General features: G+C 46.9%; 1 non-coding gene across 1 annotated transcript; it reads left to right on the top strand.

The window, feature by feature from the left end:
- The first annotated feature begins 9,661 nt into the window (after positions 1–9,661).
- Positions 9,662–9,734, top strand: TRNAA-AGC. The gene has a single exon. It is a non-coding gene; the product is annotated as a tRNA-Ala (tRNA).
- The last annotated feature ends 2,081 nt before the right edge of the window (positions 9,735–11,815 follow it).

Raw genomic sequence — 11,815 nt, forward strand, 5'->3', positions numbered from 1 at the left:
GTCCCGTGTGGTTGTTCATGATTATCTGTATGTGTATGAATTTCTAGCGGTGTAACTCGAACGGCATAGCTCATGGAGGCGAAGGGCGTCAATTTTTTCATGTGTTTCAAAAAATGTTTTATTCACATTTTGGAAAAAAAATACAACTAAAAAACATTGTTTGGAACCAAGTTTTTTAAAATTTGTTCACAATTCAAAAAAAGGAATTTAAAACTTGTTCACAATTCAAAACCCTATTCAGAATTTTAAATTTGTTTGCGATTTTGAGAAATGTTCACATTTTCATAAAATCTTCACGCTTTTCAAAAAAATTCACTTTAAAAAAATCATAATTCAAAAACATTGTTCTGAATTCAAAAACAAATCACATGGCAACTTTAGTTGACGCTAGGTGGCAAGTTTAATTGTTAAGACATGATAACTTTGTCCCAGTTCGTTTCTTTTTTGTCAGAAAATTGTCATATTTGACAACCTCGCGTGAACTAAAGTTGCCATGAAAAACTTTCGGGTTGTCGTGCTTAAAATCCGAACGTTCGGGATTTATCATTTCCGTATAATTTTTAAAAATATTTTTAAAATATGTAGCTTCTCAAATCGCTGTTTTGGGGGTAAAAACCCCGACTAAAACCTAAGGAAAAAAATAGAAATTTGGTCTCGTATAAAGTGGGCCGGCCCATTTGTGCGAAAGCTCCTCTAGTCCGTCACCCACCTTGAAATACTCCGGCTTGGCGCCCGAACATAACCGACAACCAACAGCTTTGGCTTCTCCCCTTCTTCCCCTCGCCGGAGCGCCAAGAAACCAAGAACCCATCCTCCCCACCTCCCTCTCCCCCTCTTCGCCGTGCAGGGCCCCGACGCCTTTGCTCTCCAGCGGTCCAACACCGACGACCGATGGAGCACTTCGTCGACGGCCAGTACGTGCGGCTGCGGAGCACCTTGCTCGGCAGGTACCTCCACGCCGACGAGGACGGGGATAGCGTATCCCTCCAGGACCGCCGGGCGTAGGTGAGCTCGGCTTGGGCAGTCGAGTTACACTACCTGGATGATTATGGCCCGCACGTGCTCCTCTGCAGCGCCGCCTACGGCCGCTACCTCGCCGCCACGGATGCGCGGGCGCTGGTCGGCCGCGGGCTCCGCGTCGAGCAGCGCAACTACGATGATACGGATTCGGATGGCGACGTCGAGCAGGACGATCCGGAGATGAATGCCCTTCTATGGCGCGTATTCCGGATGCAGGGCAGAGACGGCGTGCACCTTCGCAACGTCAACGGGGGATGTCTCCTCGCCACTGAAGTGCTCGGCCACTACCGTGGCAATGGTGTCAGAGCCGAGGACACCCAGGTCATCAGCACGATGATGAACTGGGTCGTGGAGCCCATCCCCGCCATGGCGATTCCGCCTGAACTTCCGGCAGAGGTGAGTCCGCCATGCCATGTCCGCTTCTTGATTTTTCCCGAATTTGCGTGAATTTGGTTCTTGGATAGTTGAATTTGCGCGAAGATGCATCGGAATTTGATTGCAAATCGTGTAAATTTCGATTGCTTGGGATGAGAGCGATTCTTTGATGTGATGATGGTTCTTTCATTCTTTGCAACCCAACTCCAACTGCAGGTTCCCCTCCCCGTCGCCACGTTGACGTCGCGGGAGATCGAATACGTGTGGCTGAACGCCGACGAGGACAGCGTCACCGATGGCTGGTACCCATTCGATGGGAGGTCCTTGCTCCGCCTCAGCACCAAGCTGGCCCTGCATCTGTCCGTGGAGTCGGGCATGGAGGGCATCCCCGACATCGTCGTATGCCTCCCTGCCCGCAGTGGCCGCCTTCTCCCACTCGTCGTCGACCTGCCCAGCAGCGAGCAGGACTTCCGTGTCGTCGTCGTCAACGCCGGCTCGCCTGGTGAGAAGCCATAAACTTCTCCTTTGGCTTCAGTTGTTCGGATATTTTGATTCTCAATTCAGTTGACTGCCAATCTGCCTCTCCTCTGCTGGAGTACTCTGCTAGTCTGAAAATTATGAGAATTTACTGAAACCGGTCTAGTCTGAAACTTTTGCTGATCTGTTTCAGTTAATTACGAGTTCTGACTTGGTAATGGTCTCAAGACTCTGAACAATTTTAGGATTGTAGACATCGTGACAGTTGCTAAAATCCACACTGAAACTTGATATGGAGAGTATTGCTTTCCATTCTGCTCTACTTTGATTCAGATGATCCAGTTATTCTGTTTAATACCATATATGTGCCGGTAGCTAGCTAGTGGAATACTTGGGAACTTGAAAACCCAAACCAGTTTAGTCTGCCTAGTTCAGTTTCACAGAGAAGATAAATATTTCTGTTTTTTAGCCTACTGTAATTGTTTCGAGTAACGCGTGGAGAAAATTCAGGTTCTGTTCCACAGCACATTCTCTACATTGTTTTGAGGTTTTGTACATCATCTTTCTTTTTGATCTTGTGTTATCTGAACCTGTTGCAGTACCTATGACACATGATGCTTAACTGCTTATCTATTTTTCTGCTAATTCAGCCCACGCGGCGCTGCGGTACGCGGATGTCGATGCAGAGTAGATAGAAACCAGAGCCAGGACCTCTTGAAGTCGCCTTCCTGTCCACCTCTTCAGAAGCAGCGTCGCCTCGGACACGATGACATTAGAAACCAGTTCCTTTTGTTGAGATATGGGTTCATGAAAACCCAGCAGTTTCTTGTGTTTCTGCTAGCTAAACTTGCTTTCCTCAACTGACAGTAGGGCAAGTATTTGCTCTGGCATCGCAGTTCTAAAATCCTGAAACTGTTCGAAAAATGGTGCGTGACATATATTTGTCTGTAATGAGTTGACAATGGCCAGTACTTTAACGTTGCTAGCAGCATTTTTTTCTTAGATGAAGCACAGATGTGGTGGTCCTTGCAATGAGTTGAGCACTTGAGTTTTGTTGTTCTGCTTAGAGTTTTAGTTCATCAGCAGAGACTGAATTTTGTGTTTTGACAGAGATCGAATTCTGAACATTTTGTGTTTTAACCTTGAGTTTTGTGTTTTTCTTTTTTATATTCTTACCTAAACTTGTTGCAGCACCAGTTACGCATGAAAACCCAAACCAGTCCAAGAGTTTTATGCTAATTCAGCCCACACGGTGCTGCGGTATGCGGATGTCGATGCAGAGTAGAGAGACACCGCCCTAGAAGTCGCCTTCCTGTCCACCTCTTCAGAAGTGTCACCGCCTCGGACGCGATGACATTAGAATCCAGTTCCTTTCGTTGAGATGTGGATTCAGAAAAACTCAGCATGCAGTCTTGAGTTTCTGCTTACCTAGGCTTGGTTTCTTCTTCTGACAGTATATGAAACTATTGCAGAGGCTGGGGGTTTTAACCTCCTTTTCTAAAAAAAAAGACAGTATATGAAACTATTAGCTTTGCCATCACGATTCTAAAATTCTGAAACTGTTTGACCATGACACTTGCCATTAGTCTGTAAAAATGCGTCGACAATGGCCACTACTTGAACTTTGCTAGCTGCATCTCTGTTAGATGGTGTCGGTACAGATGTGGTGGTTCTTGCACTGAGTAGGAACTTGAGTTCTGTTGTTTTGCTTAAAGTTTCAGTCTATCAGCAGGGAGTAAATATATATTTTTTACACCAGCAGAAACTGAATTTGTTGACAGATATCGAATTCTGAACATGGCGATGCTAATGTGCCCGGACACGACTTGCTGCATTTTGCTGGGATATTTTTTGAACAAAATTCAGATCGTATCCCACAATGCTGTAATAATACTTGTTTCTGCACATTCACACGACGACATTTTGCTTTTCTTGTTACATTGACGGACACTGGAAACGTTGCAGAGTCACTAAAATGTACTCCCTCTGTAAACAAATCTAAACCCTCCTACATTTCTTTAAGGAGGGAGTATGTTTTTGGATTGTTTTCTTTCTTTTTGTGAAAGGGAGGCAAACCCCGGTGTCTGAAATGTATATCTCGCGTACAAGACGAATTCCACTAATCTTGCATCAAAAATAAGAGAGGAAGAGAAAGTTGGAATTACTCATTGTCACGATTTCATCCAAATTGAACAGTCTTCAGTGAAAATGGGTGTCCATTTGCAGTTCTGCACCTGCTTTGGTTAATTGTCTTTTGTTCATGCTATAATTGTGTTATCCGGAAATCATAATACATGTGTGAATACATAGACATCAACATGTCCCTAGTAAGCCTCTAGTTGACTAGCTCGTTGATCAATAGATAGTCATGGTTTCCTGACTATGAACATTGGATGTCATTGATAACGAGATCACATCATTAGGAGAATGATGTGATGGACAAGACCCAATCCTAAACATAGCACAAGATCATATAGTTCGTTTGCTAGAGTTTTTCCAAATGTCAAGTATCTTTTCCTTAGACCATGAGATCGTGTAACTCCCGGATACCGTAGGAATGCTTTGGGTGTACCAAACGTCACAAGTAACTGGGTGACTATAAAGGTATACTACGGGTATCTCCGAAAGTGTCTGTTGGGTTGACACGGATCAAGACTGGGATTTGTCACTCCGTATGATGGAGAGGTATCTCTGGGCCCACTCGGTAATGCATCATCACAATGAGCTCAAAGTGACCAAGTGTCTGGTCACGGGATCATGCATTACGGTGCGAGTAAAGTGACTTGCCGGTAATGAGATTGAACGAGGTATTGGGATACCGACGATCGAATCTCGGGCAAGTAACGTACCGATTGACAAAGGGAATTGTATACGGGGCTGCTTGAATCCTCGACATCGTGGTTCATCCGATGAGATCATTAAGGAGCATGTGGGAGCCAACATGGGTATCCAGATCCCGTTGTTGGTTATTGACCGGAGAGCCGTCTCGGTCATGTCTACATGTCTCCCGAACCCGTAGGGTCTACACACTTAAGGTTCGGTGACGCTAGGGTTGTAGAGATATGAATATGCAGTAACCCGAAAGTTGTTCGGAGTCCCGGATGAGATCCCGGACGTCACGAGGAGTTCCAGAATGGTCCGGAGGTGAAGAATTATATATAGGAAGTGCAGTTTCGGCCATCGGGAGAGTTTCGGGGGTCACCTGTATTGTACCGGGACCACCGGAAGGGTCCCGGGGGTCCACCCATCCCGGAGGGCCCCATGGGCTAAAGTGGGGAGGGGAACCAGCCCATAGTGGGCTGGTGCGCCCCCTTGGCCCACCCCATGCGCCTAGGGTTGGGAACCCTAGGGTGGGGGGGGGGCGCCCCACTTGGCTTGGGGGGCACTCCACCCCTTGGCCGCCGCCCCCCCTAGGAGATCCCATCTCCTAGGGCCGGCGCACCCCCTAGGGGGCCTATATAAAGGGGGGGAGGGAGGGGCAGCCGCACCCTTGAGTCTTGGTGCCTCCCTCTCCCCTGCTACACCTCTCCCTCTCGCAGAAGAACGGCGAAGCCCTACTGCGGTGACTGCTGCATCCACCACCATGCCGTCGTGCTGCTGGATCTTCATCAACCTCTCCTCCCCCCTTGCTGGATCAAGAAGGAGGAGACGTCACGCTGACCGTACGTGTGTTGAACGCGGAGGTGCCGTCCGTTCGGCGCTAGGATCTCCGGTGACTTGGATCACGTCGAGTATGACTTCCTCATCCCCGTTCTTTGAATGCTTCCGCGCGTGATCTACAAAGGTATGTAGATGCAATCCGATCACTCGTTGCTAGATGAACTCATAGATGGATCTTGGTGAAACCGTAGGAAATTTTTTGTTTTCTGCAACGTTCCCCAACACCTTTGACAGTAGAGATTTTTGGAATTAAATTCATATTGGCTAACCGCGTCATGCAACCAAAGTTAATATGACAGAGTCGTGAATGCCAAATATCAGACTCATTATTGTGGCAAACATTATTAATAACTTTAGTGCAAATATCTGACAAAGATAGGCGGAACAAGCCTCCGCACTCATAGCCTTTTCCAACAAATTGTCCACACTTAGAAATTACAACTTTATTGGATTTGAAAACCAACTTAAAACCATCTCGACATAAACGGGAACCGCTAATGAGATTTTTATTGATGGACGACACATGATGAACGTTCTTCAGACGCACAGTCTTCCCCGAAGTAAACTTCAGATCGACCGTACCAACACCTCAAACGATGGCATGTGACCCGTTCCCCATCAGCACGGGTGAAGTCCCTGTTGCCTGGTAAGAAGAAAACATGGAGGCGTCAGCACAAACATGTACATTGGCACCGGTGTCAATTAACTAATCAGGGGATTGAAATACTGAAAGGATGGTAGGAAAAATACCGTACCCTGATTCCTTCATATCAGTATCACCGATGACAACATTAGCGGACTTGCCGCTCTTCTCATGTTCGCGCTCCTCAAAGCGGTTAGGACACTTCGGAGCCCAGTGATTAGGATCACCGCAGACATGGCAAAGTCCCTTCCCCTTCTTATGATAATTCTTCTTGAAGTTGGTAGAATGTGATGACTTGTTCTTTGTATCAAACTTGCCTTTGCCCTGAGTTTTGTTCTTATTGTTTTTGAACTTGTTGGGCTGGGAGTTCTTCTTCTGTACCATGTGGGCACTAGAACCTCCCTCAGCAACTCGAGCACATCTGTCATTTGCTCTCGCCTTCTCTTCAACATCAAGAGTACCAATGAGATCCGCAACGGAAAACTCCTGTCTCTTGTGTTTCAGGGAAGTAGCAAAATTGTTCCACGAAGGTGGAAGCTTGGCAATGATGCCTCCGGCAACAAATTTGTCTGGCAACACACACTTGAAGTACTCAAGTTCTTTTGCGAGCGACTGTATCTCATGAGCCTGCTGTACAACAGGGCGCTCATCAGTCATCTTGTAGTCATAAAATTGCTCCATGACGTACAACTCGCTGCCGGCGTCCGAGGCACCAAACTTGGCCTCGAGTGCAGCCCACATGTCCTTGCCGTTGTCAAACGACATATACGAATCCACAATGGAGTCATCAAGAACACTCAGAAGAGCGCCTTTAAAGAGGGTATCGATCTTCTCAAAAGCTTCCAGCTGTGCTGGATTAAGATCGCCCTCAGGCTTGCCCTTGGTGGCATCATAGCAGCCCATGGTCTGAAACAAGTAGACTGCTCTCGTGCGCCACCTCTTATATTGCGCCCCTTAAAGGCAGACGGCTTCAGATGCGCAGCAAAACCACTCGGAGTAAATTGCCTATAATCAGGTTTTTGGATTGTTGGAAATATGAGCAAATTACTACGAGATTTAATCCGAATAAATAGAAGATAAATCATGACCACAGCAGCAGAGATTAAACTAATCATGCGAACTAGCATAGCAGATGAACATATCACATCTAGGGCACATACTAGAAGCATGAATTCTACCACGATCTCGAACAGGAAGGATAGAATCACATACGGTGCAGCGGGTGCAGCACTGCCGGCGTTGACGTTGTCGCCCATGTCGTCGAGGACGAGGTTGCCGAGGTCGGGGAAGAAGTCGTCGTTCGCGAAGTCATCGCTGCCAGCAGTCGCGCGAGTGCGCTCCCCAAAAACCTGATCGCCCCTCTCCCGTACAGGATCACGAGAGGCGGGGTTCCGGAGGCCTGCTGTCCCTTCTCGCGGTGCACGCCGGAAGGAGGGATGGAGAAGCCTTGCTTGGCGGCGCAATGATCTAGAACGGTGGTGAGAAACTATACGAAGCGGCGGCGGCTAGGGTAGACGTCTGCCTGACTATATAGTGCGAGCCGGATAGGTCGTGGGAGTAAACCCCACGTCCGAGTCATCACGATCCAAAAGAATCGAAAACGGTTCAGTAATTAACGCGTCCATTAATTATTAATTAATGACTCATTAATTTTCCCATGCAGCAAAAATATAGACAACGTGCATAGCTCTGTCCTCGGTTCGGCTCAATCCCGCAACCCGCGGCGCGGCGCGTCGTGACGAGGCGTGGCGTGGCGAGGCGAGCGAGGAGGAGGAGCGCGCGTGTAGGTCTCCTCTTCTCATACTCATACAAGTGGTAGAAGAGCTCACCTTATAAAGAGGTGCAACTCTCTCTCAACTTCCGGGGTGGGACTAAACTTTAGCCTCACTCACTCCACTCACATGTGTGCATGAATGGGCCAAGAGAATTTCAGAATTTTAGTTGGCTTTGGGCCAAAGGCCTACTAGCAAAATTCCAACAAATATAGTCATCCGAGTGGAAATATGGTCATCCGAGTGAAAGATTGTCTTCCGAGTTAAAAAGTCCAATCGGACGATCCGAGTGAAAGTATCTAATATCCGAGTGGATGAGCTCAAGTCCGAGTGAAATTGAACATGTGCTCGAAAGTTTATCAAAATGACCTTGGATGAAGAAATATTCAATACAGAAGTTGTGCGTATCATCAAGACGGTAAACTTTGATTTTGGAGTCATCATCATCAGAGATAATATATAGCCTACAAATTCACTACGAGACTCGGATAATCCAGTCTACTGCAAGACCGAGTCCGACTGTAAGATAAAGATAACCTCGAAAAGTATTCAAGATGGCCTTATTTGAAAAAGTGATCAACATGAGAGTTGTTCGTATCATTGAGGCGCACAAGTTTGATAATTGGGCCGTCTCGATCGGAGATCATATGCAAGCCCGGCGGTCCGTGCAAGAAGGAAGACAGAGTTTGAGCCAGATTCAGACTGAATCCGAGTTGGAATAGAGTTAGGACTCTAGGACGTGAATTGATGTAATTTTTCTTGTAAGGAAAGCCTAGATGAATCTTTTACTTGTACGAGAAGTCCAGCCCCCTCTTATATATGTTGGGGGTGACGGCCGATTGAACAACACACAATCGAACAAATCAATATACTACTTTTTCATCTACGTTTTATCTCTCCACCGTTTTTCTATCTCGTTCTTCGCTGTTCTTCGTGTTTGAGAGCTGCGAATCCCGATGCTCTAGGGGCGAGCGAATCGACCTAGGGCAGCCCATAGCCTCCGCACTCCCTGACGGGATCCCTCCCGGGGGTTTGGGGTTTTCGGGTTTGCAAAAGCGCCCGTCGACTGTCTTGCGTATCGCGCTGTCGGTCGGGTCTCCTTCGACATGTGCTGCGGTGCATCACCCCCGACGTCGAGGGTACACGTGACATGTTCGTGTGTCAACAAGCATTCCTGAAGAAGAAGAAAACTCGTCCATATGTTTTGCCCTGCACCATAGCATCCTAGCAACAGAGTCGAGCGCCCGAAAAAAATCGGTTGAGACAGGGAACGGCGGCCTTGCAGAAAAATAACACCGGCCAACACCAACCTTCCGGCAGACCATAACATGCTGACCAAGACGGCACCACAAATCCTGGACACAAAATCAGGTGGAAAGAAAGACCGAATTACTTCCCACTAGTAACAATGACATTCCTAGATATATGCGTGATGAAAAACATCTCCATACAAAGAGCGGGAGCTACAAGGCGAAAAAAGCAGTAGGGCCAAAGTGTGCACTGAGCATAAAAGATCAAAATGTTAAGCTACAGAGGGGAGCATGTAACTAATCATTTCAACAACAAAAGTTTGAATAACTTTTCGCCAAGGAATTAGCATTTCAAACCGCAGCCACCATGCCTCTGAAAAGGTGGTCTCGTATAGCAATTGCACCAACAAGACACGTGCATTACTGACAGATGAGTAGCGTTGTTAATCAACATAACCAACCGTGGGGATGTAGCTCAGATGGTAGAGCGCTCGCTTAGCATGCGAGAGGTATGGGGATCGATACCCCACTTCTCCAAAAAAAAAATTCTGCAATTCTCTGTAAAGAAAAACTAACTTGATTCTTGACTTCACTTTTGCAAACTCCAAATCTCCCAAACACGCGAAAAATCCTTCTAGACATAAAAGTAAAAACAAAAACATGCGCACAAATATATCTTTTCTGCAAGCCAAAGCAGTGCAACATTCTGAACATGGCTGCGTGCCTGGTGTGCCGTCCTTTGTATGCTCGATTTAGCATATCCCGTGCCTGGTGTGCCTTTCCTTGAGCAATAATCAGGTTGTATCCCCATAATACTGTAAGAATAATAGTTTCTGTACTTCTCCAATATCTGCTTTTGTTTTGTTTTGTTTTTGCACATATGTACTGTATAAATTCTTCTCCATAATACTGTAAGAATAATAGTTTCCTTGAGCAATAATCAGGTTGTATCCAAATTCTTCTGCATTTGGTTCATTCGGTCGCCAAATCTCGGCAATGCAGTATCAACATCAGGACACAATTACAGCATTCCAGTAAAAAGACCGCCTGTTATCTACACCAGTGGGCTTCTGCTACCGTATCCATCAGTAAATTCAGTTCCTCAAATGCTGGGCTCAAGGGATCAAACGTGAGATATAGCCATGAGGAATCGAGAAAGAGGAGGTGCTCCTCTGTTTCTCACATTTTTCTGGTACCTAGTGCCCGCCAGCAGTAGTTCATGCCGCTTGGGTTTCTCTGGTCACTTAGGACGTGTTTGGTTGCTGTTTGCTATAGGGCTTGCATCGCATACACTTCTCAAACCAGCCTGGTTTAGCAAAAACAGGCTCTAATACGTCATCTGCCAGTTGTTTGGTTGGCTGCATCTAGTGTCCCTGCATTAGGTAATACCCAAGTGCATTTTGTTTGGTTGCCTGCATTGGCCTGAGCGGCATATGAACACAGCGTTTGGCTGCATACGGCGTACATGTTGTGCTTACCTTGTACCCTAGTTGGTGAGCTTACCCACACCTAGCACACCAACGCCACAGCATAGCAATGGCGATGAACTGGGCGAAGATGATGAAGTTCTTCATCTTCGGCCCAAACTGGCGATCCACCTTGACACCTCTAACCTTGCAATTGTCAACAGTGCTGTCATGCTTTTGCACCCACTCGGAGTAAGCTTGTTTTGCTGCCTGCCTAGCCTTGAACCCTCTATGTGTGTTGTTGCTATACGATGCCACATATGCACTGGCTTCTTCCCATGAACTATAAACCCCTGGGACCTTACCGATGAACACGGCATACCACTTGCCCTAGCAATGCACAAGAGCAAGAGTTGAAGCAGCAAATCAATGGAGCACACAAGTAGCAAGTAAAGTAGCACACAAACAACAATGGAGCAGAAGAGAAGTAAAACATGCATGATCATACGGCATAGCAAGTTCTTCCTAGCACTACCTTGGTGTTAACCTACCACCACATTTAAAAGAGGGTGTCGTCCTACCACCGCAAGTTCACATCAGCTCGAGCGGCACATGAACACGGCGTTTGGTTGCATACGGCGTACATGTTATGCTTACCTTGTACCCTAGTTGGTGAGCTTACCCACACCTAGCACACCAACGCCACAGCATAGCAATGGCGATGAACTGGGCGAAGATGATGAAGTTCTTCATCTTCGGCCCAAACTGGCGATCCATCTTGACACCTCTAACCTTGCAATTGTCAACAGTGCTGTCGTGCTTTTGCACCCACTCGGAGTAAGCTTGTTTTGCTGCCTGCCTAGCCTTGAACCCTCGATGTGTGTTGTTGCTATACGATGCCACATATGCACTGGCTTCTTCCCATGAACTATAAACCCCTGGGACCTTACCGATGAACACGGCATACCACTTGCCCTAGCAATGCACAAGAGCAAGAGTTGAAGCAGCAAATCAATGGAGCACACAAGTAGCAAGTAAAGTAGCACACAAACAACAATGGAGCAGAAGAGAAGTAAAACATGCATGATCATACGGCATAGCAAGTTCTTCCTAGCACTACCTTGGTGTTAACCTACCACCACATTCAAAAGAGGGTGTCGTCCTACCACCGCAAGTTCACCATCAGCATGAGGGGCTAGTATATACCACCTC

The sequence above is a fragment of the Triticum dicoccoides genome, chromosome 7A (assembly GCF_002162155.2).
Source record: "Triticum dicoccoides isolate Atlit2015 ecotype Zavitan chromosome 7A, WEW_v2.0, whole genome shotgun sequence".
NCBI classification, from domain to species: Eukaryota; Viridiplantae; Streptophyta; class Magnoliopsida; order Poales; family Poaceae; genus Triticum; species Triticum dicoccoides.